This window comes from Rhinatrema bivittatum, chromosome 12 (genome assembly GCF_901001135.1).
Source record: "Rhinatrema bivittatum chromosome 12, aRhiBiv1.1, whole genome shotgun sequence".
Lineage (NCBI taxonomy): Eukaryota > Metazoa > Chordata > Amphibia > Gymnophiona > Rhinatrematidae > Rhinatrema > Rhinatrema bivittatum.
The window spans coordinates 41,052,495-41,079,245 of NC_042626.1; positions in this window are offsets into that span (position 1 = coordinate 41,052,495).

Sequence of the window (26,751 nt, forward strand, 5' to 3'; positions counted from 1 at the left end):
GGAGTCATGGTACATGATTTTAATTTTTGGTGTTTAAATAATGTTTGAAGCCCATTGCAGGCAAGAGACGGTGGATTAAAATCCTTACAACATATGGGGGTAGATTTTAAGACCTGCACGCGGGCGTACATATGCACATGAACGTTATAAAATCGGGGGTCGGCGTGCGCAAGGGGGTGCACACTAGTGCACCTTGTGTGCGCCGATGCCCGTGAGCTTCCCCCTAACCTAACCTTCCCATCCCTTCCCCTAACCTTTCCCCCCCTAGCCCTACTCTAACCCCTCCCCCCCAAATTTTTATCAAACTTTTTGAGCCTGCCGGCACGCAATCCTCCAACACAGCAGCAAATGGCCACTGTGTTGGAGGCCTCTGGCCCTACCCCCGGACCGCCCCACCCTGCCCACACCCCATCCTCGGACCGCCGCTTTAGTAAAGCCCCGGGACTTCTACGCGTCCCAGGGCTTTATACGTGTCGCCGGGCCTTTTGAAAATAGGTCCAGCGTGCATAACCTTTTGAAAATCCGGCCCTATTTCTCTAATACCTTCTCTTCCCTTAATGATAATATAAAAACATAACATTTGATTAAGGCTGTTTATATATATATATATATATATATATATATATATATATATATATATATATATATATATATATATATATAATGTGACTATTCAGTCCCTACATCTCTTTACCTTTTGGATTCACATTGAATGAAAAGGATTTTACTTCTTTTCGTTTTAATGTGCTACTTACTAACTTCATAGAGTGTCCCTTAAGTTTTGTATTTTATGAAAGAATAAATTACCAATTCACATTTACTGATGCTATTCCACTCATGATTTCATAGACCTCTATCATGTCCCCCTCAGCCTTCTCTTCTCCAAGCTGAACAGCCCTAACCTCTTTAACCTTTCCTCATAGGGGAGCCGTTCCATCCCCTTTATCCCCTCTGCACTTTCTCCAGTAGAACACATCTTTTTTGAGATGCAGCAACCAGAATTGCAGACAGTGAGAACAGCATTGGAGCTAAAAGGAAAGTATTATCACCATTTTAACTGGACAAAATGATTCTAGAAGCCAGAGAAGCAGGGCATTTTTTTTTTTTTAGGGAGAGAGGTGGAACAATGAATTGGCAGGATGACATTATGCTGTCATCTGGTAAAGGGATGCAGGTAATCATTTCAGATCTAGCCCAAGTCAGTAGGGACCAAGTTATTATCATTATATTACAGTTCAATGGTCTATGTCCAGATCTTAATGAGTAGGTATCTTCTGTACTCTGAACTACTAAAACCACTTTCATAAATAACCAGAAGTTGCAGTCCTAGCAGAAAGACCAAGAATTGATGACTATTGGAAAATAAAACCATTAACTTTGGAGGTGTCCAGGGTTAAGAGATTTGCAGGTGTAGAGGAGGCTTGAAGAGTTATTGCCCATGCTACAACTCTTCTGTAGATCTGTGTTTCCCAAACCTCTCCTGGATGCACACTTAACCAGTTGAGTTTTTATAATTATCACAATGAATATGCATATAGTGGGTCAATGTATGGAAATCTATCTCATGCATTTTCATTATTGATAACCTGAAAATCCAACCTAGATGGGCCTCTAGGTGAGGCTTGGGAAACACTGCTGTAGACAATAGAAGATTTCATTTCCCAAACCTGTCAACCTGAGAAGAACAAAAGTTGCCATACTGAATCAGACCAAGGGGTCCATCAAACCCAGCATCTTGTTTCCAACAGTGGCCAATGCAGGTTATAAGACAGATATTAAATAGATGCGGCTAATAAGTATGCCCATTCCTCACTGCCTCTAGAAGTAGATCAGCAGTGAAAAAAGTGTTAAAAAATAGATGTTAGAGTTGTGCGGTGATGCTTTGCTTCCCTTTCCTTCTTTAAAAAAAAAAAGAAGTCATAACCCCTGATCCAACCCTCCATCAAAATCAAGCACTCCCCATTCCAAACCTCCCCCCCATTAGAATGTTTGTGAACTTGCCAGGTACTTATGACCTGGATTGGCCACTGTTGGAAACAGGCTTGATGGTCTGACCCAATATGGCATATCTTATGTTATTATGAAGCCATTCTGTCTGCCCCAACCTCCCAAACGTAGCCTCTCCCCCAGCCATACTTGGTAGCCTAATATGACCCTGGTAGTCAGGGGCAAAGTCCTTGCTGTTGCCATTTTTGAAGATGGCAGCTAGCTAGAAGCCTATGAGTGCTCAAGTCCTCACTAAACTACCAAGAACCTACTAGACTGCAAGGTATGGCCGATGGGGGTGGGCTGGAGGAGTGAGTTAGGATGGGTAGGGGTTGAGGGCTGGCCTTGGTTGGCTGCTACTGGGGGGGGGGGGGGGGAGGGATTTTGGATCAGGAGTATTAGGATGGTGGGGTTTGCCTTACCTTAGTTTTTTTGTTTACCTAGGGATAATTAGCATCATAGGGGTTGCCTGATGTAGAAAACGGAAGGGTTTGGGTAGGGTGGCGGGGCATCACATGACTTTATATTTCTATTTTTTAAATTTGGGACACTGGGCCTCCTCTAGAGTTGATGAGGTGAGCGGGCTGGGTCTATCTGGAGCCCTTGGGGGGATTGTGGAACATTTTGGGGGCTGTATAGGCTCTTCTTTGCCAATTAAGAAGATGGTGGCTCGGGCAAAAGGTACCACCATTTCACGCTGTTTTTCCCTTTTTCCCATGGTATTTTTTCCTGTGGACTTTTTTTTACAAGAGAAAATATTGCAGGAAGCCACAATATTTTATTGTGGAGGGGAAAAATACCATGGGAATGCCCCTCGTGGTGTTTCTCCATGAACAGTGGTATTTTTCCTCTCCAGTGGTAAAATATCAAGCCATAGTAAATGACCCCCTTTAGATTGTAAACTCTTTGGGGACAGGAAAAATGTTAACTATATGTGGATATAGCCCAGTTTGAGCTACCAATGATAAGGCATGAAGTAAATCTAAATAAATTTATTAAATATGTTGTAAAACCTAAATTATATGTAGGCCCTTGATTTTAGAGCTCAGCTGATAAAACCCAGAAAAAGCCCGTTTTCCCCAGAGAAGAATTTTAAAATTAAGGCTAAATGCAATAAATAAAAAAAAAATAAATTATTAAATTACACATACTTAACTAATATAGCCCAGAGCTGAGTGCATATAAAAGCTATGGGGTGAATTTTCAAAACTTTATGCATTACATGCATAAGTAGCCTCTCCTCATGTATTCCATATGTAGGGTCCTTCGTTTTCAGTTTAAAACCGATTTTTACCCATAAATTCCCAGATTTTTCCAAAGGTGACAATCGGTTTAAACCAATGTTCTCCCTAATTTTAGGCTGATTAAAAAGCTGCTCCAGAGCCGCAGATGCTGGAAGGCAGCGTGGGCCAAAGCGCAGGCTGTGTTTTCAAGTCCTATCTCCCACCAGTGAGAGCTCTCCCCCTCCAGTGCCTCCCGTGCTGTGTTTTAACGTTCCACCTCCTCAAACCACCCCGCCCCCTCCCCCCACACCAAGCAGCCAAAATACCTGCTGTTTGGCAAGGTTCCTGGCCCGGCACAAAAGCCAAAGTGTGGTGCTGCAGAGTGAAGGAGCTTTTCCTGTTGAGCCCCAACTGCTGAAGGAGAGAGGAAGAAGCCTGAAGTCACCAGGAAGGATGAATGTTGTTGTAGTGCAGGGGGGTGGGGGGTGGGGGGGTGGGAGGGAGGAGATTATTGGCAGGGTGGTGGGGTGGAGAGAGAGGGGCATGCTAGGCAAGGGGATGAGGGCAGAGATTGGGATGCTGCTGAGAAGCTGGGTGAGAGAAACTGTTTTATGTTCCTGGCTTCTGTCCTCCAAAATAAAAGCCAATATTTACCCAGAAAAATAACGAGCCATCTTTTTGAACTGATTTTCTCCTGGTAATAAACCCTGATAAATTCCCAGGAAAATAAAAAAAAAAAAAAAATGAAGGTCCCTATTCCTATTTTAGAAAAGTTAAAAATATGTTCATATTTTAACTTTTGTACGCATATATAAGTGTATAAAAAAGGGACAGTCTATTGTTCCAGGGCAAAGCCAACACTTACACGTGTAAGTTGCTATTTTAAAAGACACACATATACATTTGCTAATTATCTGGCATAAGTAAAATGAAATGTGTTTATTCTGTAGTACTGACTGGTTGGGAGGTCTGGATGAATTGGGAGACGTTTAGGCTGAAGAACCAGGAAAGTCTCTATGACTTGGAGAAGAACTGGGCAAACTGGTGGACTAATTGATAAACTGGTTAATTTAATTTATGCACACGTTTTAAAATTGGCTGACTTACGCAAGTAAGTCCTACTTTACTTTTGCATGTACAATATATGCATGTATGTTTCTAGAATTGGTAGGAAAAGTATTCATATTCAATGCATTCCTTATATTCGCGTGTAATCCTACATACGCACTTATGGGCAGATTTTCAAAGGCTCCGCACATAACCTGAGGAAATCTGCCCCTGCGCGCGCCGAGCCTATTTTGCATAGGCTCGGCGGCGCGCGCAAACCCCGGGATGAGCGTATGTCCCGGGGCTTGCAAAAAGGGGTGGTCAGGGGGTGTGGCCAGGGGGCGTGGTGTCTGCTCAGGGGCGTGTTCAGGGGCATGGCGGCGGTCTGGGGCGGTCCGGGGGCGTGGCCGAATGCCCCGACAGAGGCCACTGTGTCGGGGCCTGCCGCACCAGCAGACATTCGGCGCGCGCAAGTTACGACTGCCCAGAGGCAGGCGTAACTTCCTGGATAAAGGTTAGGAGGGGGATTTCGGTAGGGCTGGGGGGTGGGTTAGATAGGGGAAGGGAGGGGAAGGTGGGGAGAGGCGGAGGGAACGGGCAGTGCACTCAGGACTCGGTGCGCGCAAGGTGCACAAATGTGCACCCCCTTGCGTGCGCCGATCCCGGATTTTAAAAGATACCGTGTATCTATTGAAATACGGCGTACTTTTGTTTGCGCCTGGTGCGTGAACAAAAGTATGCGCTCGCGCTTTTTTAAAAAATGTACCCCTTATGTTGTGGGGTAGAGATACGTTCTTGCCTAAGTCAGCCTTGGAGTTGGTGGTCAGTCTCGCATTGGCTACTGTAGCACAGTGTTACTTGGTCTATAAATTTCAGTTGATGTGGAATTCAGCTGCACGCTTGACTGAAGGGTTTGGTAGGAAGGAACATATTTCACCGGTATTAAAAAGTCTTCATGGGCTACTTGTTTAATCCCACTACAATTGAAGGTACTTGTTTTTATTTAGGTGTTTGCATAACTTATCCCCTTGCTATTTAAGCCAACAGATCATTAGGTACATTCCATTTCATGTCTTAAGATGCAGATTGGAAGGGCTGTTAGAAGTGCCTTCAGTTAAATTGGCACGATTGACTGGGACTTGGCAGCGTGCTTTTCCTGTCGAGCCCCAGTTCTTTGGAATGATCTCCTCAAGGAGCTTCATTTTATGTCAGGCTTACAGTTTTGTAAAGCAATATCTTAAAACGTGGTTAGTCAGTCACGCCTTCTCAGACTGAGGCTGATTTTTTAAGGAATATTTTAATTGTGTATGGAGAAAAGCTGTTTGTTGACTGCTGTGATTGAATTTTATTTTGTATGTTTATTTTATAATTTTGTGATTAATGTTGTAAGCTGTCTTCAGCTTTTAAATGGGAAGGTGTCTGATAAATAAAAATGATGATGATGATGATGATGAAGTCCCTTCTTCAGCTACCAAGAATTCAAGCACAAATTTTCATGTCTAGCGGAGACGATCTAAACTAGCAAGGAGTTGAGATCCAATTCCAAATCCTAGGTTCATAACAAGTAATAAATAGCGCACAGAGATGAATCTCCAGTATCATCAGAGAGTGAAGCTTTCTAACTGGCCACATTTCCAAAATTTCATCCTGGAGTGCAAGTTCCAGCTGAAAGCACATCTGTTTCTTCATGGGCAGTGCAGAATGCAATCTGCTCCAAGGACCATAGGCTATTTTGGTAAATACTGCAGAATTAAAAACAGAAACACCCAGCCCCATAACACAGCAGAAGAAACATGTAAGGGCATGCCCAGTCACTCTACAATTACAGCAGCAGCAGTGTGGGGTAGCTGAACAGTACTGCAGTGGTATCATGCAATGTCTTATTACAAAATTGCATGACAGGGGGTTAAGCTAATTCTATACATTCTCAGGACACAGAGAAAAGAGAAAGGGGAAAGGTGTGGGTCCTGGAAAGTCAAGGAAGTGAAATCCTTTAATACATGTTAACTACATTTGAAAAACAAATTAGATTGAAATAAGAGTGTGCTTTCCTTTTAAAATAATATTCAATATTTTAACTTGTATTCCTTATTTTTAATGGTTTCACTTGAAATTTTAGAGGCTCTGAGATTATAGTCTACAAATGACCTTGAAGGTGTCATGGTTGGATTAGTTGGGCAATGTTTACTTTAACACAGGATCAATGGTTGTTAATACCCTGATTAACTTCAGGCCTTTAACTCAGGTGTGGCACCACAGCTTAATTTTGCTATAAATAACAAGTGAGGAAAGCATAGAGGGGAGTAGATATTCAAAGATATACTGTTAAGTAAGTTAGCTGGATAAGACTTATCCAGCTAATTTACAAAAGATTTTCAGCAGCACTGTTACGCTGCTGAACATCCCCATAAAAATTGCTAGTTAGCTGGGTAAGTTTTATCTGGCTATTGAGCAGGTCTAACTAAACCGGATAAATTGGAATATTTCTACTTATCTGGCCTAGTGAGCCAGATAAATAGCTCCTCTCTGGAATGCCCATATCAGCCCCCCTCCCCCCCAACTTATCTAACATTCTATTTAGCCGGATAAATACTTATCCAGCTAAGCATTGGCTGCTAAACAGAACTAGATATATATCTGGCTTAGTAGTGCTGAATATTGGCCTCCCAGAGTCATGGCTTCAGGAATGCTTTTCAATATAGATTTGTAGAAGGTGTGTGTGTAGATGTTAGTATCTGACAGGGTATAAGTGGGGTGTATGAACGGGTGGCTGTGTATGGTGGGCTGTGTTTAGTATGGATATGTATATGTATGGGGAATAGATATGTGGGGGCATATATTGTTTTTTGGGTAGGTAGGGGGATGTGGAGGAGGCTAGGAACTACTGGCCAGTTAGTTGACTTCTGTGGTAAGCAAACTACTGGAATTGCTATTTAAAACAGAGAATAGTGCAATTTTTGCAATCCAATGGATGCGTGAAACGGGCCTCTCAGTGGAAGTGGTGCAGACAAATACAGTATCTGAATTCAAGAAAGTGTGGGATAAATACAGGGGATCTGTAAGGAAGTGATGAGAATTATAATGCTAAGTTAATTGGATGGATGGGCAGACTGGACTGGGCCATACGGTCTTTTTCTGCAGTCATGTTTCTGTGTTTGTGTATGTGGTATATTGGGTGTGTGTGTGTGGCGGGGCAGTACGGGGTTTGGAGTGAGTGTACTTTGTAACCACTTTTTTGTACCACTCTGCCAGTTGCTTCGGGTATTTTCCCTGTCTCCATCTTTGCCTGTGTCGCTCTGTGGTAAAAAGTAGAGATGTGAATCGTGTCCTCGATCGTCTTAACGATCGATTTCGGCTGGGAGGGAGAGGGAATCGTATTGTTGCCGTTTGGGTGTTTAAAATATCGTGAAAATCGTTAAAATCATGAGCCAGCACACTAAAACCCCCTAAAACCCACCCCCGACCCTTTAAATTAAATCCCCCACCCCAAATGCCTTAATACTTCATCAACTTTGGGAGGGAAGTACTTACTTGCCCTAAACCAATGGCAGGAAAACCGGCACACTAAAACCCCCTAAAACCCACCCCCGACCCTTTAAATTAAATCCCCCACCCTCCCGAACCCCCCCCAAATGCCTTAAATTACCTGGGGGTCCAGCGGCGGTCCGGAATGGGCTCCTGCAATTGAATTGTGTTGTCTTCAGCCGGCGCCATTTTGCAAAATGGCGGCCACAAAATGGCGGCGGCCATAGACCAACACGATTCGACTGCAGGAGGTCGTTCTGGACCCCCGCTGGACTTTTGGCAAGTCTTGTGGGGGCCAGGAGGCCCCCCCCCAAGCTGGCCAAAAGTCCCTGGGGGTCCAGCGGGGGTCCGGGAGCGATCTCCTGCCGCGAATCGTTTTCCGTACGGAAAATGGCGCCAGCAGGAGATCGCTCCCGGACCCCCGCTGGACCCCCAGGGACTTTTGGCCAGCTTGGGGGGGCCTCCTGACCCCCACAAGACTTGCCAAAAGTCCAGCGGGGGTCCGGAACGACCTCCTGCAGTCGAATCGTGTTGGTCTATGGCCGCCGCCATTTTGCGGCCGCCATTTTGCAAAATGGCGCCGGCTGAAGACAACACAATTCAATTGCAGGAGCCCGTTCCGGACCGCCTCTGGACCCCCAGGTAATTTAAGGCATTTGGGGGGGGGGGGGTTCGGGAGGGGGGGGGATTTAATTTAAAGGGTCGGGGGTGGGTTTTAGGGGGTTTTAGTGTGCCGGTTTTCCTGCCATTGGTTTAGGGCAAGTAAGTAAGTTCCTGCCCTCCCCCTTCCCCCGATTTACGATTTTTTAACGATAAATCGGGGGAATTGGTATTGTATTGTGGCCCTAACGATTTTTGACGATTTAAAATATATTGGACGATATTTTAAATCGTCAAAAAACGATTCACATCCCTAGTAAAAAGTGCTGGTAGGATGGGGAATGGAGCACTGATGAGCATTCAAACCGTCTGAACAGCTTCTAACGGTTTTCCCACGGAAACCAGTGGGGATGTTTTCTGGAGGCTCTTTTCTTCCAGCAACCTTGTCTGAAATTTCTGGGTTTTGTTTTTTTTAAATTAAACTTGCCTGAGATAATTCACATTCCCTTCCTGTGTGCCAAATTTGGAGAAGTTCTGTCCCTTTTCAGGAATGTTATTGCGCTTATAAAGAGGCCAGATGGGCATCAGTCCCTTTTACATAATTCTTTTCAGCATTCCCTTATGGTGGAAGGCAATCAAAGCCTGAAGACTGTACTTGTCTTAGAGCCTTTCCTCCCTCTTTGATGTGAACATTCCAATTAATGGCTAAATCAGGAAGGCAGGGCATCTGTGTAGCTGTGAACAGACCAGACCCCCCAACTGCCTCCTATCCGAGGCGAAAGGAAAGAAAACAGAGGCAGCGATTAACTTTGAAGGATTTGTAACGAAGGGGATGTGACTGTTAACGGTTTGATTATGGTATCCACGGTATGATGGCAATGGGCATTGGGAAGGCAACTGAGAATTGATTGGAATATTTTTTTGTATAATTTTGCTGTTTGTGTTTTATGATTATGAACAGTTACACTGTAAACCACTAAGAAATGGAGAATAATGGTCTAGAAATTCTTAAGAGAAATAAATAGATTTACCTCTGAGTCTCTTGTATACTGATGGACCACTGTGGAGAAAATAAGTCATGGGCCTCTCGGATTCTTGTTACAATAACTTCAAATCCACATGGCCTTCTCTTTGTCAGCTTCTTTTTTTTTTGGTGGGGGGAAATGAGGGTGGTTAGCAGTTCAGTTGGAACCTGTCTTAGTTAAGGTGCTATGAGCCTTTATTTGCAATTACCCAGGGAGGCTCTGCTATTTTATTTCTCTCTCTCTCTCCCCCACCAATTCACCCCAGCTATCACAGCTATAGCAGCTCTTTCAGGAACCTGGGTAACGTAAGCCCGAAGTCTAACCATTGCATAATGACCAAGACTCTTTCATAGCAGAGTCTGTGAATGCTGCTTCCGCGGCATCCTCAGCCCTGGCTGACCTGGGAATGAAGTCCCGATGCTCGTATAGTAGTGCGTGGTATTCCCAGGGAGCCACCCGGGTAGGCCCATATGGCTGGCCACTTTCTTCGCCTGGTGGTAACTGTAGATTCACAGAAAACTCCTGTCCCAGGTGCGGGGTGCTACCCTACAATCACATTACACAAATGTGTTGGGGTGTGCAATCTTTTAATTTTAACACACCCACAAGGAATCTGGCAGTCCTGGTGAACTTTTCACTTGGGAGGGTAGGGAAAGGGAGGGGAATAGTCTGATACAGGTTCCTCAAATCTACATTCAAGAAGATCTGCCAGATGTGCAGGGCTTACAGCATTCAGTTTCATGCCTTCCAATTGGCAAACTATGGTGATGGTTGGATTTCCTCTCTCAGATTTAATATTCAGCAAACATCCCCAGCAAATCTGAGGAAAATAAAAAAAAATAAATTTCCATGCTGAAAGTGCATTTTATTTATTTAGTTAGTCGGTTAAAAGATTTACAGCCTACACAAATCCACAGTTCAGACCAGGGCACACAACACAGCAGTCATAAAATCATATCCATAAACAAACAATGCATAAAGCGAAACACAAAAAACAGCTGAGTTACTGCTGCGTGTAACCCAGTGATAAATTCTACAGCTAACCAAAGATGCCATGTAAGAAAAATTCCAGTCCTCTGGAATATTTTACCTGTGGACAGAAGTCCCAGCTTGTATGCTACATCATGATACTTATATACAGTACATAAATGGTTTTAAATTAGCTCCAGTAACAATGAACATTAATCATTACAGAAGGAAAAGCTGTCACCGCAGCATTGCAAATCAAATGCAGTCTAGCCTCCATATTCATCTGCTTGCCTAAACAAAACAGTTTTTAAATTTTGCTCTCTTATTTTGCCTTTCAGAAAACTCACCCAAAGCAGAGAACAAATAAATAAAAGGTCACATAAGAGGGACTTTCAAACCATAAGTGGACATGTGGAGATTTATTTTAGTATTTTATAAGCTGTGTAGAAAGAGCTGCACAGTTTATAAAATGCCCAGTACTTATGCTCCAAAAGTATGCACCATACGTTTCAGAACATACATATATTTCTATTGCAATAAAAGCACTTACATTTCCTACCTATTTTATAAACATACATTGTGCATATTTTAGATGTGTAAAAAAAATAGAACACGTTTGCCTAAACCCAGCTATTTTATAACATATGTGCATATAAATACTGTCTTGCATGCATATTTGAAATCACCATTTTGCCAATACCTCTGTCAATTTACTCAGTCCATCTCCAGGTCACCTCTAGCTCTTCATCTTGAACCCCCACTGTTCCATCCAGATCTGGCTCAAAACTACAGACGTCCTATATCAATCGTGCTAGTTCATTAGCAGGTATAAAATTGTGTGAATAAGTTAGATAATTTATACATGAATATCTCTTATAAAATAACAAAAAACATAGTAATATAATAACTTCCACGCATACCTTTTGACCCCAGCCCGGACTGCTCTAGACCACCCCTTTTGTACACTGGTAAATATGCATGGGAAAATGAAAAATATGCACATACTTTATATATTTATAAAATAGAATGTATGTGAATACAGATTACTTACACACACACACATATACATATATATATATATATATATATATGCTAATTTTCTGTGGATAACCCCCTTGAAAATTTACTCAGTAGGTAACAACCACCCCTCCCTCAACACACTCACTTTAGTTCACTAATTTCCAATTTTTTCTATAATGTGATTTTATTGAGTCTCATGAAACATTTGGCATGAATGGAACAAAGGTGACGATAACCCATTAAATGACAGAAACTGTAAGAAACCAGAATGCCATAGTCAATCGGATGTGCATTTGTTTGAAATGAAATAGGAAATGTCAACAATATTTCCCATTTCATTTCATCACATTTTCAAAATGAACAAAAGAAAACATACAAAATGTTGGTTTTTGCTTTCAATATGTTTAAAAAAATAAAAGTGAAAATCTGAGGCTTCTCTGGAGCATCTCTAGGCCCAATGTGTGGCATCCCTGGGGCCTCCTTGGTCATGACCCGGGACCTACCCAGGATTGCTCCGAATCACCCCCTATTCAAAAGGTACTGGGGGCCAGGAACTGTACCCTGGCCCCCCCTTTCCTCATCCATGGTGGTCCTTAGGGGCAAGAGGGATGCTCATTCACCCACTCCTGGGTCATCTGCTTTCAAGTAGTGTCGGTTTCTGAGACCAACAATTCAATAACTTCAAAATAGCTTTAGTCTTAGGGCTTGCTGATGCCATCTTTTTGTATGACTATATGTTTGCATGGCCATACAAGAAAATGGTGCCAGCTAGCCTTGAGAATGTGCCATTTTGATGTTACTTTGGTGCCAGTCTCGGGGCCGACCAGTGCCATTCGAAAGGGGATAATCCACGGGCAAGAAATGAGTGGATGTTCCTCTTGCCCCTCAGCACTCCCATGGACATGGCAAGTGGAGCTCGGGGTGGTTCCTGGTCCCAGCATTTTTGGAGGCAGATGAGAGGGTTTGCAGGAGGGCCTGTGAAAGCCCCATTTTGTTTTGTTTTTAAGGTTTATTTTGTTTCTGTAAAGGACAGGAGCAAACATTAAATGAAATGATACCCTGTGAAAAACCATCCAAAACTACAAAAAAAGCAACACAAAATTTAGGGTACTGCCCATTTTTAATAGCCAACCAGAAAGCAAGCTAAAGAAGTACAGAGCAGATTTTATTTCAGCCAATCAGAAGACAGCTGGCTCACTAAAGTGTACAGTAACATTTCATCAAACAAAAATCGAAACACAGAGCTTCAACAACAATGCAGAAATAAAACATTGCATCATTATGAAAAGGATGGCTTCTGATTGGCTAAAGCAATACTGTTGGAGCCAATAAGAAGGCAGTTAGATTGTGACAGTATAAAAGTAGCCAGTCATCTCCTCTTCATTCTCAAATCTGGCCCTTGGAAACCTATTCATCATCAACAGATCCGCATTTCCAAATATCCACAATAAATATTCATGAGATTCACTTAATTAACCAGGTTGATTTGCATATTTTGGTTACTGTGAAAACCAGACCTGTTAGGGATTCTTGAAGGTAGGGTTTATAAACCACAGTTTTGTTTTGTTTTTTATAAAGAGAGGTCCCAAGACTCATCCTTCATAGATTAGTAAAGTTTGCATTCCTGCTGTTGTCATTTTTAATTTTCCAGCAAGTTGAGTCGCTGCTATCCCAAGCGGCACAAGCTAATAAGGTATAGAAGCTCCCACAGGGCACAATGGAGCTCATCACAATTAACATCAAAGGGACAATATGCTCATTTTATGCTCTTATTGTTCCTTCTTCCTCATTGTGAGGTTTTGCAGAGTTCAGTATTCTCCTGAGATACTTATGCTTGGATCTCACATCCAGAAGGCCTTTCTTGAAAAATTATATTTGTAAAATAATGTGACTATTACTTTTTCACAGACACAATTCCAGCTTTTAAAAAAAGGAATTTTGAAGCCTGTCACTCCCACTGTAAAGAGCTGGCAAAGGATTACACCCCCAGCCTTACTGATTAGAGGAAAATTCCAGTAGTCTGGAGGCATAGAATGCTCCTGGGGGAATTCTATGCAACTGCGAAATGCAGAACTTGCGCAGACTTCTTCCAAGGTACAGAATTTACCTGGGTCGCAAGCTGGCAAGAATCAGACCATTGGGGAAGAGGAGCCAGAGCTGGTGCTGCTGCTGTCTCCTTCCTGCACCTCGGGGCTCTCAGTGTGAGAAGTGTGCTGCTTGAACTCTCATGCTGTTTTCGCAAGATTGAGAAGAGTGCAAGAGTTCAGGCACCATCCCTCACTCTGAGAGCCATAGGGGTCCAGGAAGCGGGCTTGCAGTTGGTGCATAGGAGAGGTGGTTAGCGAGATTGGGGAAAGAGTTGGGAGAGGGGAGAGAGAGAGTGCAGGGGAAAGGGACCTGTTTCGGATGGGGAGACGAGCTAGTTGAAGGATATGAATTGGGGGAGAGAACATTGGAGGGGACAACTGTGGGAGAGGAGTTGGAAGGGATGAGCTCTGGGAGAGAGTGTTGGGAGGGGCAAGCTGGGGAAGACTAGTGCAAGGAATGAGCTTGGGGAGGGGGGAGTTAGTGTTGGAAGAGGCAAACTGGGGGAAGAGAGTGTTAGGGGTCGAAGAGGGGGAGAGATTAGAGGGAGTGACTATTGTCTTATGGTTAGGGCTTCTGGATTTCAGAGATTTTCATTTGGCCTTCAGCGGAACCCAAGATAATCCACAGGCAGCAGAACTTCTTTTAGCTGCTAACATTTGTAGCTACAACCACAGACACTGCTGTAATGCAGCAAGCAAGCATTATTAGCTGTTAAGAAGTCAGCACTGCCTGCAGCTCCAAGCTCCCCATAGATTTCATGGATTGCTAAAACCAGAGGCCCTAGATATGGTGTAGTATTACTGTACTCCTGGAAGAATTCTGCACCCAAAAACATTTTGCATCTTTGAGCATGAACCTTTTTCTGTTTGAAATTTACATGAATTACTGCTCAAACAATTGATTTATTTTGATATATATATATATGCAGAATTTTAAAATATAGTGTGCAGAAATTTTAATAATTTTGCACAGAATTTAAACATTTTGTTGCTCAGAATTCCCCCAGGATTAATAGAACTAAGAGGGGTATCTTGCTTTGGTATAAGAAAAAAGACATTTGAGTTACAAGACAGTGACCCTGAGAGTCGAGCTGGTCTATGCATCTGCAGCCCTCACTATGAAGGGAACTCTGGGTGTAAACTGTTCTGAGCAGTGGGAGAAGTTACCTTGTAGCCCCTTCGAGGTTCATTCTCTTGGTGTGCAATTTTAAAGCCTTTTCCTTGCATAAAACTGTGTTTTATGCATGGAAATGGGGGTCTTTGAAAATGACCTTTGCTATTTGTGTGTAAAGGTATGTGCATCGTGCCAGTAAACCTGTTCTTTGTACATGCAAAGAGCAGAGGGTTTCCTGGGAGTGGAGTCTGGATAGGGTTAGCACTGATGCACGCATGCAACATCCTATTCGCCTATGTGCATAATTTTGCTGGAAAACTTACCTGCACGAATAGCAGATGCAGATCTGGATGCATTCTTTTGCTAACTCGGTTTTCAAAGGGAACTTTTTCCCTTCGGTTTACTTGGTGATGATTCTGTTTCTTCCACTTGCACATTCCCAAGCCAAGATTCTAATGGGCAGGCTCTGGGACGTAGCTCTTAGGACATAGCTGGTACCTAAAATCCAATGACTGCACTGCTCTACCTCAGGAGAGAGTCTCCTCTCCTTTGCTGCACATTGTTTTCTTCACTGGTGGTAGTTCCTGTCTTGGTACTGTGTATTCTGACTGGACAATATAGAGAGCTTATGCAGCCTGGAGGCTGGCATTCATGGGATGAATAGTTGCCCCACGCAGAGGTCAGAGTGCAGCTAGAACACAAGAACGGCATTGCTGATCAAGGTGTAGGTACCCAGTGTCTATTCTGTAGACCATATGGAGAAAGCAAAGAAATAATGTTGGGTGCTGCTGGTCTGATTAAGAAGAATTTTCACAAGCTGCCTGTGAAGATTGCACCCTATGAACTCCAGAAGAAGGGTTTCTTTGGCACAATGCATTTGCAGCTAAGTTAGAGAGCTTGAGATCATCCCCAGCACGCCCTGGCTTACAAATGGGCTTCATTCCTGCCAAGGTATGTGCAAGACAAACTCATTTAGAGAAACTGCCCTAAGATGTCAGGGTGCAGCTGCTCTCTGCATATGCAGGAGAGCACTGCTGGCCTTGTTGGAAGCTGATTGTTATGTTATGAATCAGAAAAAGCTAACAGAGCTAGGAAATAATACCCACAAAACTAAATATTAATAAAAAGCGGTTTACTAGATCTGAATTGAAAGCCAAGGCGCTTTTTATATAAAAACAATCACAATGTATAATTATTACTAATAACACACAGATGAAAACTAAATTAAATAACCAACATATAATAATAAAAACGAAGACAAAAGAGTCTATATACATACATACATACTAAAAAGAAATCATGAAAGGTTTCATAAAAATCAGTAAAAGGATTGCGTTAAAAAAGTTTTGCAATCCACAAAGAAGAATCTTTGCCTCAGAGGGCTATGACATAAGCTTTAACTGCAGAAGGAAGTCAGCTCTCCGAGGCAGATTCCCAACAGGCCACAAACAATACTAATCAGGGCCCACAGACAAAATTTCCCGATGCAGGCCACGTTTCACCTAAAAAGGGTGCTTCAGGGGAAGTAATTTTTTATCTGTCCAAACCTATGAAAGACTTCTTTTTATGCAACTGACAAAATGCAAAACTACGAAAGGCTAATAACATAAGCCCACAGAGAACATAAACTATGCAGCATGCCTAAGGCAATGTTATTATTTACTTACCAAGCATTAACAAACAAGTTCTCAGAACATTTTTTTTTTTTGACAGTGATGTTCACAAAGCAACACGAACAGCGTGAGACCCAGAAGGCCGCCTTTCACAAACTTACAGACTGCCTGCAACTAAACACAATTTCAAACTCCCAGGAAGAGTTTATTTTTTTTATTACTTACGGCGTAATCGCCACACAGGTAAGCTCCTTGCAATAGGGTCATCCCACAGCAGCTCCATCCGCACCCCCTTTGCATCTGCCAGGACTTGAGCCCCTTTGCTACCCCAGCTTTCCTTCAGTGTCCTGGCATGGCTCTATTCATGCCCCCGGGGCTTCCTTCAGTGCTGGGATCTCCCCCCCCCCCGGGCAATGTTTCCTACATCTTTGTGGGTCCAAGTGCTGCTTCAGTGGCTCTGCTCATCCAGTGTGGCCTCCTACCTCCTCTTTCCCTCCTGCCATGTGGCCATAGATGTTCCTTCTCTCTTTCCTGGCAGTCTACAGAGCCAGATCAGCTGGATGAAAGTGCTGGCTCTGCTCCCTATAGTCAGCTGAGTGGAGGAAGAGATGCAAAATGCTTGTGGCAACTCTGGTTTTCTTTTCCTGAGCCTGTACTATCAAAGAGTTCTTTCTATGTATATATATATATATATATAATTATAATATGTAATGTATAAATATATAATATTAAAGCAACAGAACTGCAGGGCTTAAGGAGAAGGACCTGTAGGGTTGATCTGGGTAGAGGAGAAGGACATCCATTTATATTGGTGTGCTATGCAGACCTGTTTTGCAGTCAGATTGGGATTTAATTGAAGACATTCACAAAATTGCAGTGAAGGAGGAGGTGCTACGGCTAGGTGATTTCAATCTGTCAGATGATGATTGGGGCGTTCTAGAATCAAGGAGATCCTGAGTAGTATGCAGAAAGTTCTGGGAACCGGAAACAGACCCGACACATGAGAGGCTGATAGTTGAACCTGGTGCTTATAAATGGGGAGGATGTTTTTGATGTAATAGTTGAAGGAATCCATACCAGTCTAAAAGCGTTAAATGCAATTATAAGTGAAAATTCACAGAAATTATAATGCAGAGATGGAATCTAGGTTAAATCATGCTGATACAGTAAAAACTTTCAGCAAAGTGTAAACAATGTTGGATGGCACTGAGATGTCTCTGTTTACTGTGACAAATTCATCTTAGTCCACGAGAACGTTCTAAACTCAGGATTGATTGTTCATGCATTTTCCATAAACAAAGTTGCTATAGTTATGAGTTTACGTCATACGATAGTTGCCATTTTGTAGCAGAAGATATTATTGAGACACAAGATGGAGGAATAAGCTATTATCTTGGTTGGTGGGAAGCTTGGTGAAAGCTAAGCATCTGAACAGCTAATTAGGCTATATAGTTGTTATCTTAGCAGACCAGACAAGGTTGCCTCAGTCAAGAAGATATGGGAATTGAGGAAGAAAGAAAGATGATGAAATCCCTAACGGTAAGAAGAGCAAAAAAGAATGTTTTGGGGGAATTAATGAGCAATTATCTGTCAGTGTACTTCTGTCTTCTCTATGCAAGAAAGCTGGATCTCAGCTAGACCAGCATACATCAAATAAATATATTTTAAACACAGCAGAGTAACTATTGGTATTGCTTGCCTGCAATAAATGGCTTGGGACATGATACTGGTCACAGGAAACTGAGGGTCTATCATTTGGCACTGTGCCCCTGCTCGCTTCATTCACCAATGCTGCCCTTTGCTTTCCGCTTTAGATTCCATGTTCCTGCCTAGGTAGAAAATGCAAGATGGGTAGGGTAAGTGACTTTAATGAAAGGAAGGGTGGGGCGAGTGTTATAGAATTCTCTACCCAACCTTGCCCTTTTATCCGCCTTGACTGCATATGCATGGATCTTAAGGGACCCCCTCAAGAAAGAGAAAGTGATAATTGCATGGAAAATTTCAAAAAGTGAGTTTTCTAAATCAACTTAATTAATAGCAGGTAATGGACTTCTCTTCCAAGAACGTATCTAAACCTTTTTTGAACCCAGCTACACTAACTGCACTAACCACATCCTCTGGCAACAAATTCCAGAGCTTAATTGTGCATGTGCATGTAGATAAAGGTGAGCCAGTTGCTATTGTCTTTCTGGATTTCCAGAAATCATTTGACAAAGACCCTCAAAGACCCTCTTAGGACTTAGGAGTGATACTAGATTGCAAAATAAGCCTAAAACGTTGGATAAACAACATTATTAAAGATGGATACTTCAAATTAAGGGCCTCATTTTCTAAAGTATCGCAGGTCTGCGATACTTTAGGTAATGAAGGGCGGAGGGCCGAAACTGGGGGTGGTCCTGTGCTAGCCGGCAGCGATCGCACTGCTGCAGTGCGATCGCTGCCGGTTTCGCACCCAATAGCGCCACCATAGAAGGTGTAGCTATTGGGCGTTAACTAGGACGCGAAAAGGGCCTTACCTTTTCGTCGTCTGCGGCGTCTTCGCAGAGTCGGCCCCGGTGATGCCCCGACTCCTCCTCTTCTGGGGCCGACTCCGCCCCCATTTTGGTATCACGTGCGATCCATCTCGAAAATGAGGCCCTAAATGTTTTAAAAAGATTAAAGCCACTTCTATATAAGCAAGATTTTAGGATAGTTTTGCAAGCCTTCATCTTTTCAAAGATAAATTATTGCAACACTCTGCTACTGGGATTACCTGCTTCCTCAACTAGACCACTTCAACTCCTCCAGAACTCAGAGGCCAGAATTCTAACCAACACCAGAAGAAGAGAACACATCACACCGATCCTGAAAGACCTACACTGGTTACCCATTACTTACCGCATCCAATATAAAGCATTATCCATGATTCACAAAACGCTCTACAATAACAAAATGGAATGGCTCACTGCTTCACTACATTTCCATGTACCACATAGATCCACCAGGTCAGCAAACAATGGATCCTTACCTGTACCATCACCTAAATCGGTGCACTTAAATACAGTTCGTGAGAGAGCACTTTCCATTGCTGGACCACTATTGTGGAATTCTCTTCCACAAGATCTGCGACTTGAGCCGAACATGAAAGCCTTTAAAAAAGAATTAAATACTTGGCTATTCCAACAAGCCTTTCCTTAAGCATAGTCTTTTAAATTTATTTTTAAAATTCTTAGTTTTACAGCTAATTTTAGTTTCTTTTAGATTTTAATATTTAAGAAATGTTGATCTTTTATTATTAACAAATGTACTCTTTTATTGCTGTTTCTAAATGCTTTTATGGCATTTATAATTGAATAGTATTTCCTTTAATTGAAATTTTTTTTTAATACTTTTAACAGGGCATTTATAATTAATTTGTACACCGATATGATATTTAATTTTGAATGTCGGTATAGAAAACCAATAAGTAAGTAAATAAATAAATAAATAAATACAAGTAAAAGTCATGGATAGGTGACAATGACCTATTGTGGATTGGGAACTTGTTTTAAAATATAGAAAACAGAGAGTAGGGCTAAATGCTAAATCTTCACAATGGAGAAAGGTGAATAGTGGAGTGCCCCAGGGATCTGTTCTGGTGCCACTGCTTTTTAATATATTTATAAACAAACTGGAAATGGGAATGTGTAAGGTGATCAGATTTGCCAACGACACAAAATTATTCAAAATTGTTAAATCACAAGAGGATTGTGAGAAATTGTAAGAGGACATTGCAAAATTGGGAGACAAGGCATACAAATGGCAAATGAAATTAAATGTGGACAAGTGGAACGTGATGCACTTAGGAGCGAGTAACCCAAATTATAACTACACTATGCAATGTTCCACATTAGGAATCACCATTCAGGAAAAGGATCTAGGTGTCATCGCTAATAATACATTGAAATCTTCTGCTCAGTGTGCAGCAGCAGCTAAGAAAGTAAATAGAATGCCAGGAGTTAGGAAAGGAATGGAGAATAAAACAGAGAATATCATAAAGCCTCTGTATCTCTCCATGGTGCAACCTCATCTTGAGTATTGTGTGCAGTTCTGATCTCTATGTGTCAAAAAAGATGTAGCAGAATTGGAAAAGGTACAGAGAAGGGCAACCAAAATAATAAAGTGGATGAAATGATTCCCCTATAAGGAAAAGCTGAAGAGGTTAGGACTCTTCAGCCTGGAAAACAGACGGCTGAGGGAGATATGATAGAGATCTATAAAATAATGAGTGGAGTGGAACAAGTAAATGTTAATCAGTTGTTTACTCTTTTAAAGAGTACAAAGACCAGGGGACCCACAATCCATGTCACAAGTACCTGGAAGGATCCAAAACAATAGATAGTTCCCCTGCTGCCTACCCCAGTAGTGGCTTTCCCCAAGTCTGGTTAATAACAGTTTATGGACTTCTCTTCTAAGAACTTGTCCAAAATTTTTATAAACCCTAACTTGTTCAGCCAGATAACGTTTGAGTATGGACCTCATAATTTACAAAATAAATAAAAAGATTAGTAATAGCATTGCTAATACACCACAGCACTGCAGAGAGAGAGAGAAGAGAGCACTCCAAACCAAATCTAATATTACTCAGAGCCAGGTTCTCTGAGGAAATCAGAAAAAGTCCCACAGGCAGATTCTAATTATGCTATACAACACGAGCCAGGCCCTCCAGGAAAAAAATGGATTTCTTATACCCCAAAGCCTGATAGTGATAGTGAGTGTCCGTGGGTCAAAGCATCCATCTTTAGGATATCATAAATATGATTATACATTATCCCTTCTATACTATATAGAGAGAGGCAGAGAGACTTTTTATATCACCGGTAAACATGATTATACCCTGCACAGAAATTTTTCTGTGTCTCCATTTCCTTGCGATTCCCAGAAACAGGTGAGAATATATGTGTAAGCTGCAATCAATAGCTGTCACTTTCTTTTCATTACGGTGCTTAATTTGAAACAAACAAGACTTGGTCCATCAATAAATTAAATCAAGAACATGGGAGAGGAGCCAGCAGACACCAGGGAAACCTGATTGTTTAATTCTTCTTCCTGATTGGATTAAAGGGCTCCTTGTATTTTATTAGATACTTAACATAAATCTTTCAGAAAATATTAAAATAGTTCCCTATCTCTGTGTGTAGAGACGGCTGAGGGGAGATAGGATAGAGGTCTACAAAATCATGAAAGGACTTGAATGGGTAAATAATATATGAATCGGTAATTTGCTCTTTCGGATAATACAAGGACTAGGGGGCACTCCATGAAGTTTGCACAATTAAAACAAACCTTCTTATGCCAAATGTGCATATCCAAGGACATAGTGGCAGCTGATAAACGTAGGTTTTCTAATAGCAAACATATAGGGGACACTGTTTTTGGTTTTGTTTTGAGAGGTTTTAAAGGTAAACCCCATATCTTACATAATTGAAATAGCACTGGATGGACACTGAGGATTTTGGAAAACATTGTTGATCTCACCGATAGACCCACCAGGGCAAGTAAACTATATCTTTCTGCCTGCATTTGTTCCAGGTCAAACTACACTGAGGATTCAGCCTCAGTGCTACCAGTCATGCCAACAAATAATATAAATAGAGATCAGTAACTTCCAAACCCTCACTGTCTCTAGGGAGCTGAAAGGTAGTTTCTCTCCAGAGAAATGAGGACATTGATCCACAAATGTCTCTAAACAACTTTTTGGGAGCAAAATGGGATGTGCTGAAAAAGATATAAAGGGCAGGGAGCAGCACCATTTTTAATAGGTATGCCCTACCTAACATGAATAAAAGTAAAGGAGTCCAGGACAATAAACCCCATTGTATTCCTTTGACCACTGATGGGTAATTCAGTTTAAACAAATCCAGTACATTACTAGAAACTTAAATTCCCATGTATTTCAACCCCAGGTTAGCTAATGAAAACGTACCTAAACCAGTAGGGGTGCCTGCTCTAGGCCCTATAGGAAGCCAGACGGACTTGTTATAATTCATCTGATATCCCGCCACAAAACCATATGCAGATAGCACTTCCAATAATACTGGTATTGATTTCAATGTCAATAACAAATAGGAGAACATCATCTGCATATAATGAGATCTTATGTTCTACTAAGTTTACTCTACAACCTATTATAATCCTGTCTTCTCTGATCATCTGAGCCAAGAGTTTCAAAGTCAAATCAAAAAGTGAGGGTGATAAAGGGCATCCTTGTCTCATTCCCCTGCTAATAACAAATGACTCAGAGAGATGACAATTAGCCAGTATCCTAGCTGTGGGCTTCTTGTAGGTGTATCAATTTACTATAAAAAGGGTAGGGGATACCATATCACTTTAGTATGGCAAACAGAGATTTCCTAGATATCTTATTAAATGGTTTGTCGGTATCCAGTAATAGGTTGACCCCAGGGATTCTAAGCTTCTTCATCTAGTGTTGTTTGTGGAAGTACGACCCTTAATAAACCCCGTTTGTTTGGCATTTATCAGAATGCATAGTATAAGTTCTAAGCGCAGTTGAAGTATTTGTGCCAATATTTTTATATTTGCATTTAGGAGCAAGATCCCTCTGTAAGAGCTACAGTCTAATGGGCCTCTTCCAAGTTTATAAATTAAAGTGATCACAGCATCTAACAAGCTTCTAGTAGAGCAGATGAGAGCCCCAATAGAATTAAATAAATCAGTCAATAGTGGTAATAGTTCTTTCTGAAATTGTTGATAATAATCTAATGGAAATGCATGGGGACCAGGACTTTTATTAAGGGACAAGGATTTTATAGCTCAAATTACTTCCACCATTCTAATTGGGGCCTACTTCCTGTTATACTCTGGGAAGATTAACTTTATGTAAAAACACCTCAGTTTTTCCCTGTGTTGCTATTCCTGGTTCCCAATAGAAACTTTTTAAATAGTCTTTCAAAATATCTTCTGTTTGATGGGGATAATGATAAATGCTATCCTCAGCTCTTCCAACAGAGCTAATAACAGTTGAGGATCTTCTGGATTTCATCAATCGGCAAAACGTGGTCCCAGCTTTATTTCCACTTTCAGAATATCTTTGCTTTGTATTTCTCGTTTTATTGTAGCTAGCTTATCTCTAGCCAAAGATAAGGTTTTGTATGTTCATCATGAACAATCTACCTTATGTTTGCCTTCTAAAGTTTTAATTCTCCCTTTAAGTTCTGTATGTATTGCCCTACACTTATTTTTAAATTAGCATAAAATATGATTCTCCCTTGTACTTTCAAAGTTTCCCAGTGTAATAAAGGGACATACTCCTCTGTCAGATGGTGAACCTGAAAGTCTCCAATCACATCCCTTATCAGATCTGTGAAGTCCTGATTTTTTTTTTTAGAAAGGATATATTCAAGAGCCACCCTCTTCTATTGCCATCTGTATCTAACTGTAGGGATAATGCTACTGGGTGATGATCCAACAGATATGAGGGTAAAACATTATAATCCCTTATCTTAGGGACAAAGCTTTTATTACATAAAAAATACAGGTATGATGCCTGGGAGTACAGTAAGTGTAATTCTGACCTCTAGGGAACTATTTCCTATAAACATCTACCAGGTCAAATATCTGCAATGCCATATTAAAGGCTTCTGGGATCATAAGAACATAAGAAATTGCCATGCTGGGTCAGACCAAGGGTCCATCAAGCCCAGCATCCTGTTTCCAACAGAGGCCAAACCAGACCACAAGAACCTGGCAATTACCCAAACACTAAGAAGATCCCAAGCTACTGATGCAATTAATAGCAGTGGCTATTCTCTAACTAAACTTGATTAATAGCCATTAATGGACTTCTCCTCCAAGAACTTATCCAAACCTTTTTTGAACCCAGGTACACTAACTGCACTAACCACATCCTCTGGCAACAAATTCCAGAGCTTTATTGTGCATTGAATGAAAAAGAATTTTCTCCAATTAGTCTTAAATGTGTTACTTGCTAACTTCATGGAATGCTCCCTAGTTCTTCTATTATTCGAAAGAGTAAATAACCGATTCACATCTACTCGTTCAAGACCTCTCATAATCTTAAAGATCTCTATCATATCCCTCCCAGCAGTCTCTTCTCCAAGCAGAACAGCCCTAACTTCTTCAGCCTTTCCTCATAGGGGAGCAGTTCCATCCCCTTTATCATTTTGGTTGCCCTTCTCTGTACCTTCTCCATCGCAACTATATCTTTTTTGAGATGCGGCGACCAGAATTGTACACAGTATTCAAGGTGCGGTCTCACCATGGAGCGATAAAGAGGCATTATGACATTTTCCGTTTTATTAACCATTCCCTTCCTAATAATTCTTAACATTCTGTTTGCTTTTTTTGACTGCTGCAGCACACTGAGCCGACGATTTTAAAGTGTTATCCTCTATAATGCCTAGATTTTTTTCCTGGGTGGTAGTTCCTAATATGGAACCTAACATCATATAACTACAGCAAGGGTTATTTTTCCCTATATGCAACACCTTGCACTTGTCCACATTAGAAGTTCATATTACATCTGGTAGGTGCCTGGTAAAGAGGACAAATACTACCGATTTGGTGGTTTTTGCATCACTGCCAACCAAGGAGATGGGGCCGCCACAGAGGAGAAGAATGAACCAGGGAGAAGGAGTCTACTGGTCCAGATTTAATTATTTTGACCTCATAAAAATCACTCATAGTTTGCTCTTTCTGCTTTCTAGAGAGAGGACAAGAAATATAGCCTTAAGTCTGTGCAGAAGAGCATGCAGCATTGTGCTCAGCAGTGTAACATGGAAGATTAGGTAATTCCAGTGGTGTCTCTTACTGTTATCTAGAAATTGCCTGTGGCTAAAAAAGTCAAGACGGTGGTGACTTTGATGTTTATCACCAACTGCTCAGCACCTTCTCTCGCTTTCTCTCTTCCCCCACTCACTCAGCACCTTCTCACATTCTCTACCCTGCGATCCTCTCTACACACTCTCTCCATCTCCCACCCACTTAGCATACATATAGATTGTATGCAAGTGGCATTCAAGCTATCATCTCTGTATGAAAGGAGTTATAGGAACAGAAAAAGATTCCACTCCATGAACATGCAGCTAATCTGCAATGCCAGGGCATTATTGCAGATGTCCTAGCCACATAGTCAGATTCCTGTCACAATGCATACTTTTGCTACCAGTCTGGACTGGCTAATGTATTTGAGTGTGGGTGAGTGAGAAATAGGTGATGTATTGGTAAGTAACAGCATCTTCTCTTATTCCTTACATGTGTCAATGCATGATGAGTAGTCATAATGTTAGAAGCTGTGTGCTGTCAGATTACACTCCACTACATGTTTCTCATACTCACTCTTACTAATCTTGATGCTGGCATTGAAAAGACCAATTCTCAATACCTAGGTAAGCTGTTTGTGTGATTGCTGGGTCACAGACATCTCCTGCTATACCACTGCTATACAGAAGGGGGGCATAGGCAATAATAGAGTGAAACACATCCCATTTAGGGCTCTCGTTAGTGTTGCTCTGTTATCCCAGCTTTCAAGGTAAACTATGTCTATGTCCCCCTTCTCTTTTCCCTTTCCACAGGCTATTAACACTCATCAGGCACCTAGCAGAAGAAAAATACATCAGCGCTCTACAGCAAACCAGGTTGGTAATAGAACGTACCTTTGGCATTTTTGATGAGCCATTTTAGATGTCTCGATTTAAGAGTGGAGGGGTGTTACTATATGCAGCACACAAGGTATGTCATATTTTCACAGCTGTGTTGTGTTCTCCATAACATAGCTTCCCAACAAGGAATACCAATCAAGAAGACCGTGATGCAGAGTTTGATCTGGAGCCTGACATATCAAGCTTACAGCTACACACACCAGCTGCTGCCTTGGATCAAAGAAATAAATTCATTCGAGAAGTGTTTTCAAGTTGACAAGTGAACATTTATTTACAATGCAAGGAATATGATTTGGGCACAGGGATGGTGCTTAGCAAGGTCCCTCCCCCCTCCATTCCCATCCTCTAAGTGCCTCTTTTCACCACCTGTTTACTCCTCCTTAATGGTACAGTGTCCTAGGTTGTGCTGCCCTCATGGAACGCTTCTGCATCCTGTGTAGCTTGGGAGGTAGGAGACATGGCGTGCAGCTCTCAGGCCCCTTCTGCTCTTATAGACTCTGCAGTTGGGTGAGAGGTCGGGCAAACCGGGAGATGGGCAATAGCTACGGCAGCACCTGGAACTAGCTACTGGGTCAACAATTGGAAGGAGGAAACAATATTGCATAGATGCTCCGTCATAGCTGTCTGGCGCTTCTGAGCTGCCCTCATTGCTTTCACAGCATCCGCTATGTGGCATGTGTATGCCAGCATTTGGTGATCAGTTGTCTGTACCTCCAATACTCAATTCTCCTCTTCCTGTACCTCCTGCAGGAGCGGTGGTGACGCATCCCCAGTCTCCTCATCTCCTTCCTGATGGGTGGAAGTTTGGGACACATGAGGTAAATCAGCTGTTGTGACTGACTCCTGCTTCTGTTGCTGCTGCAGCTGCCCAGATCCTGTGAAG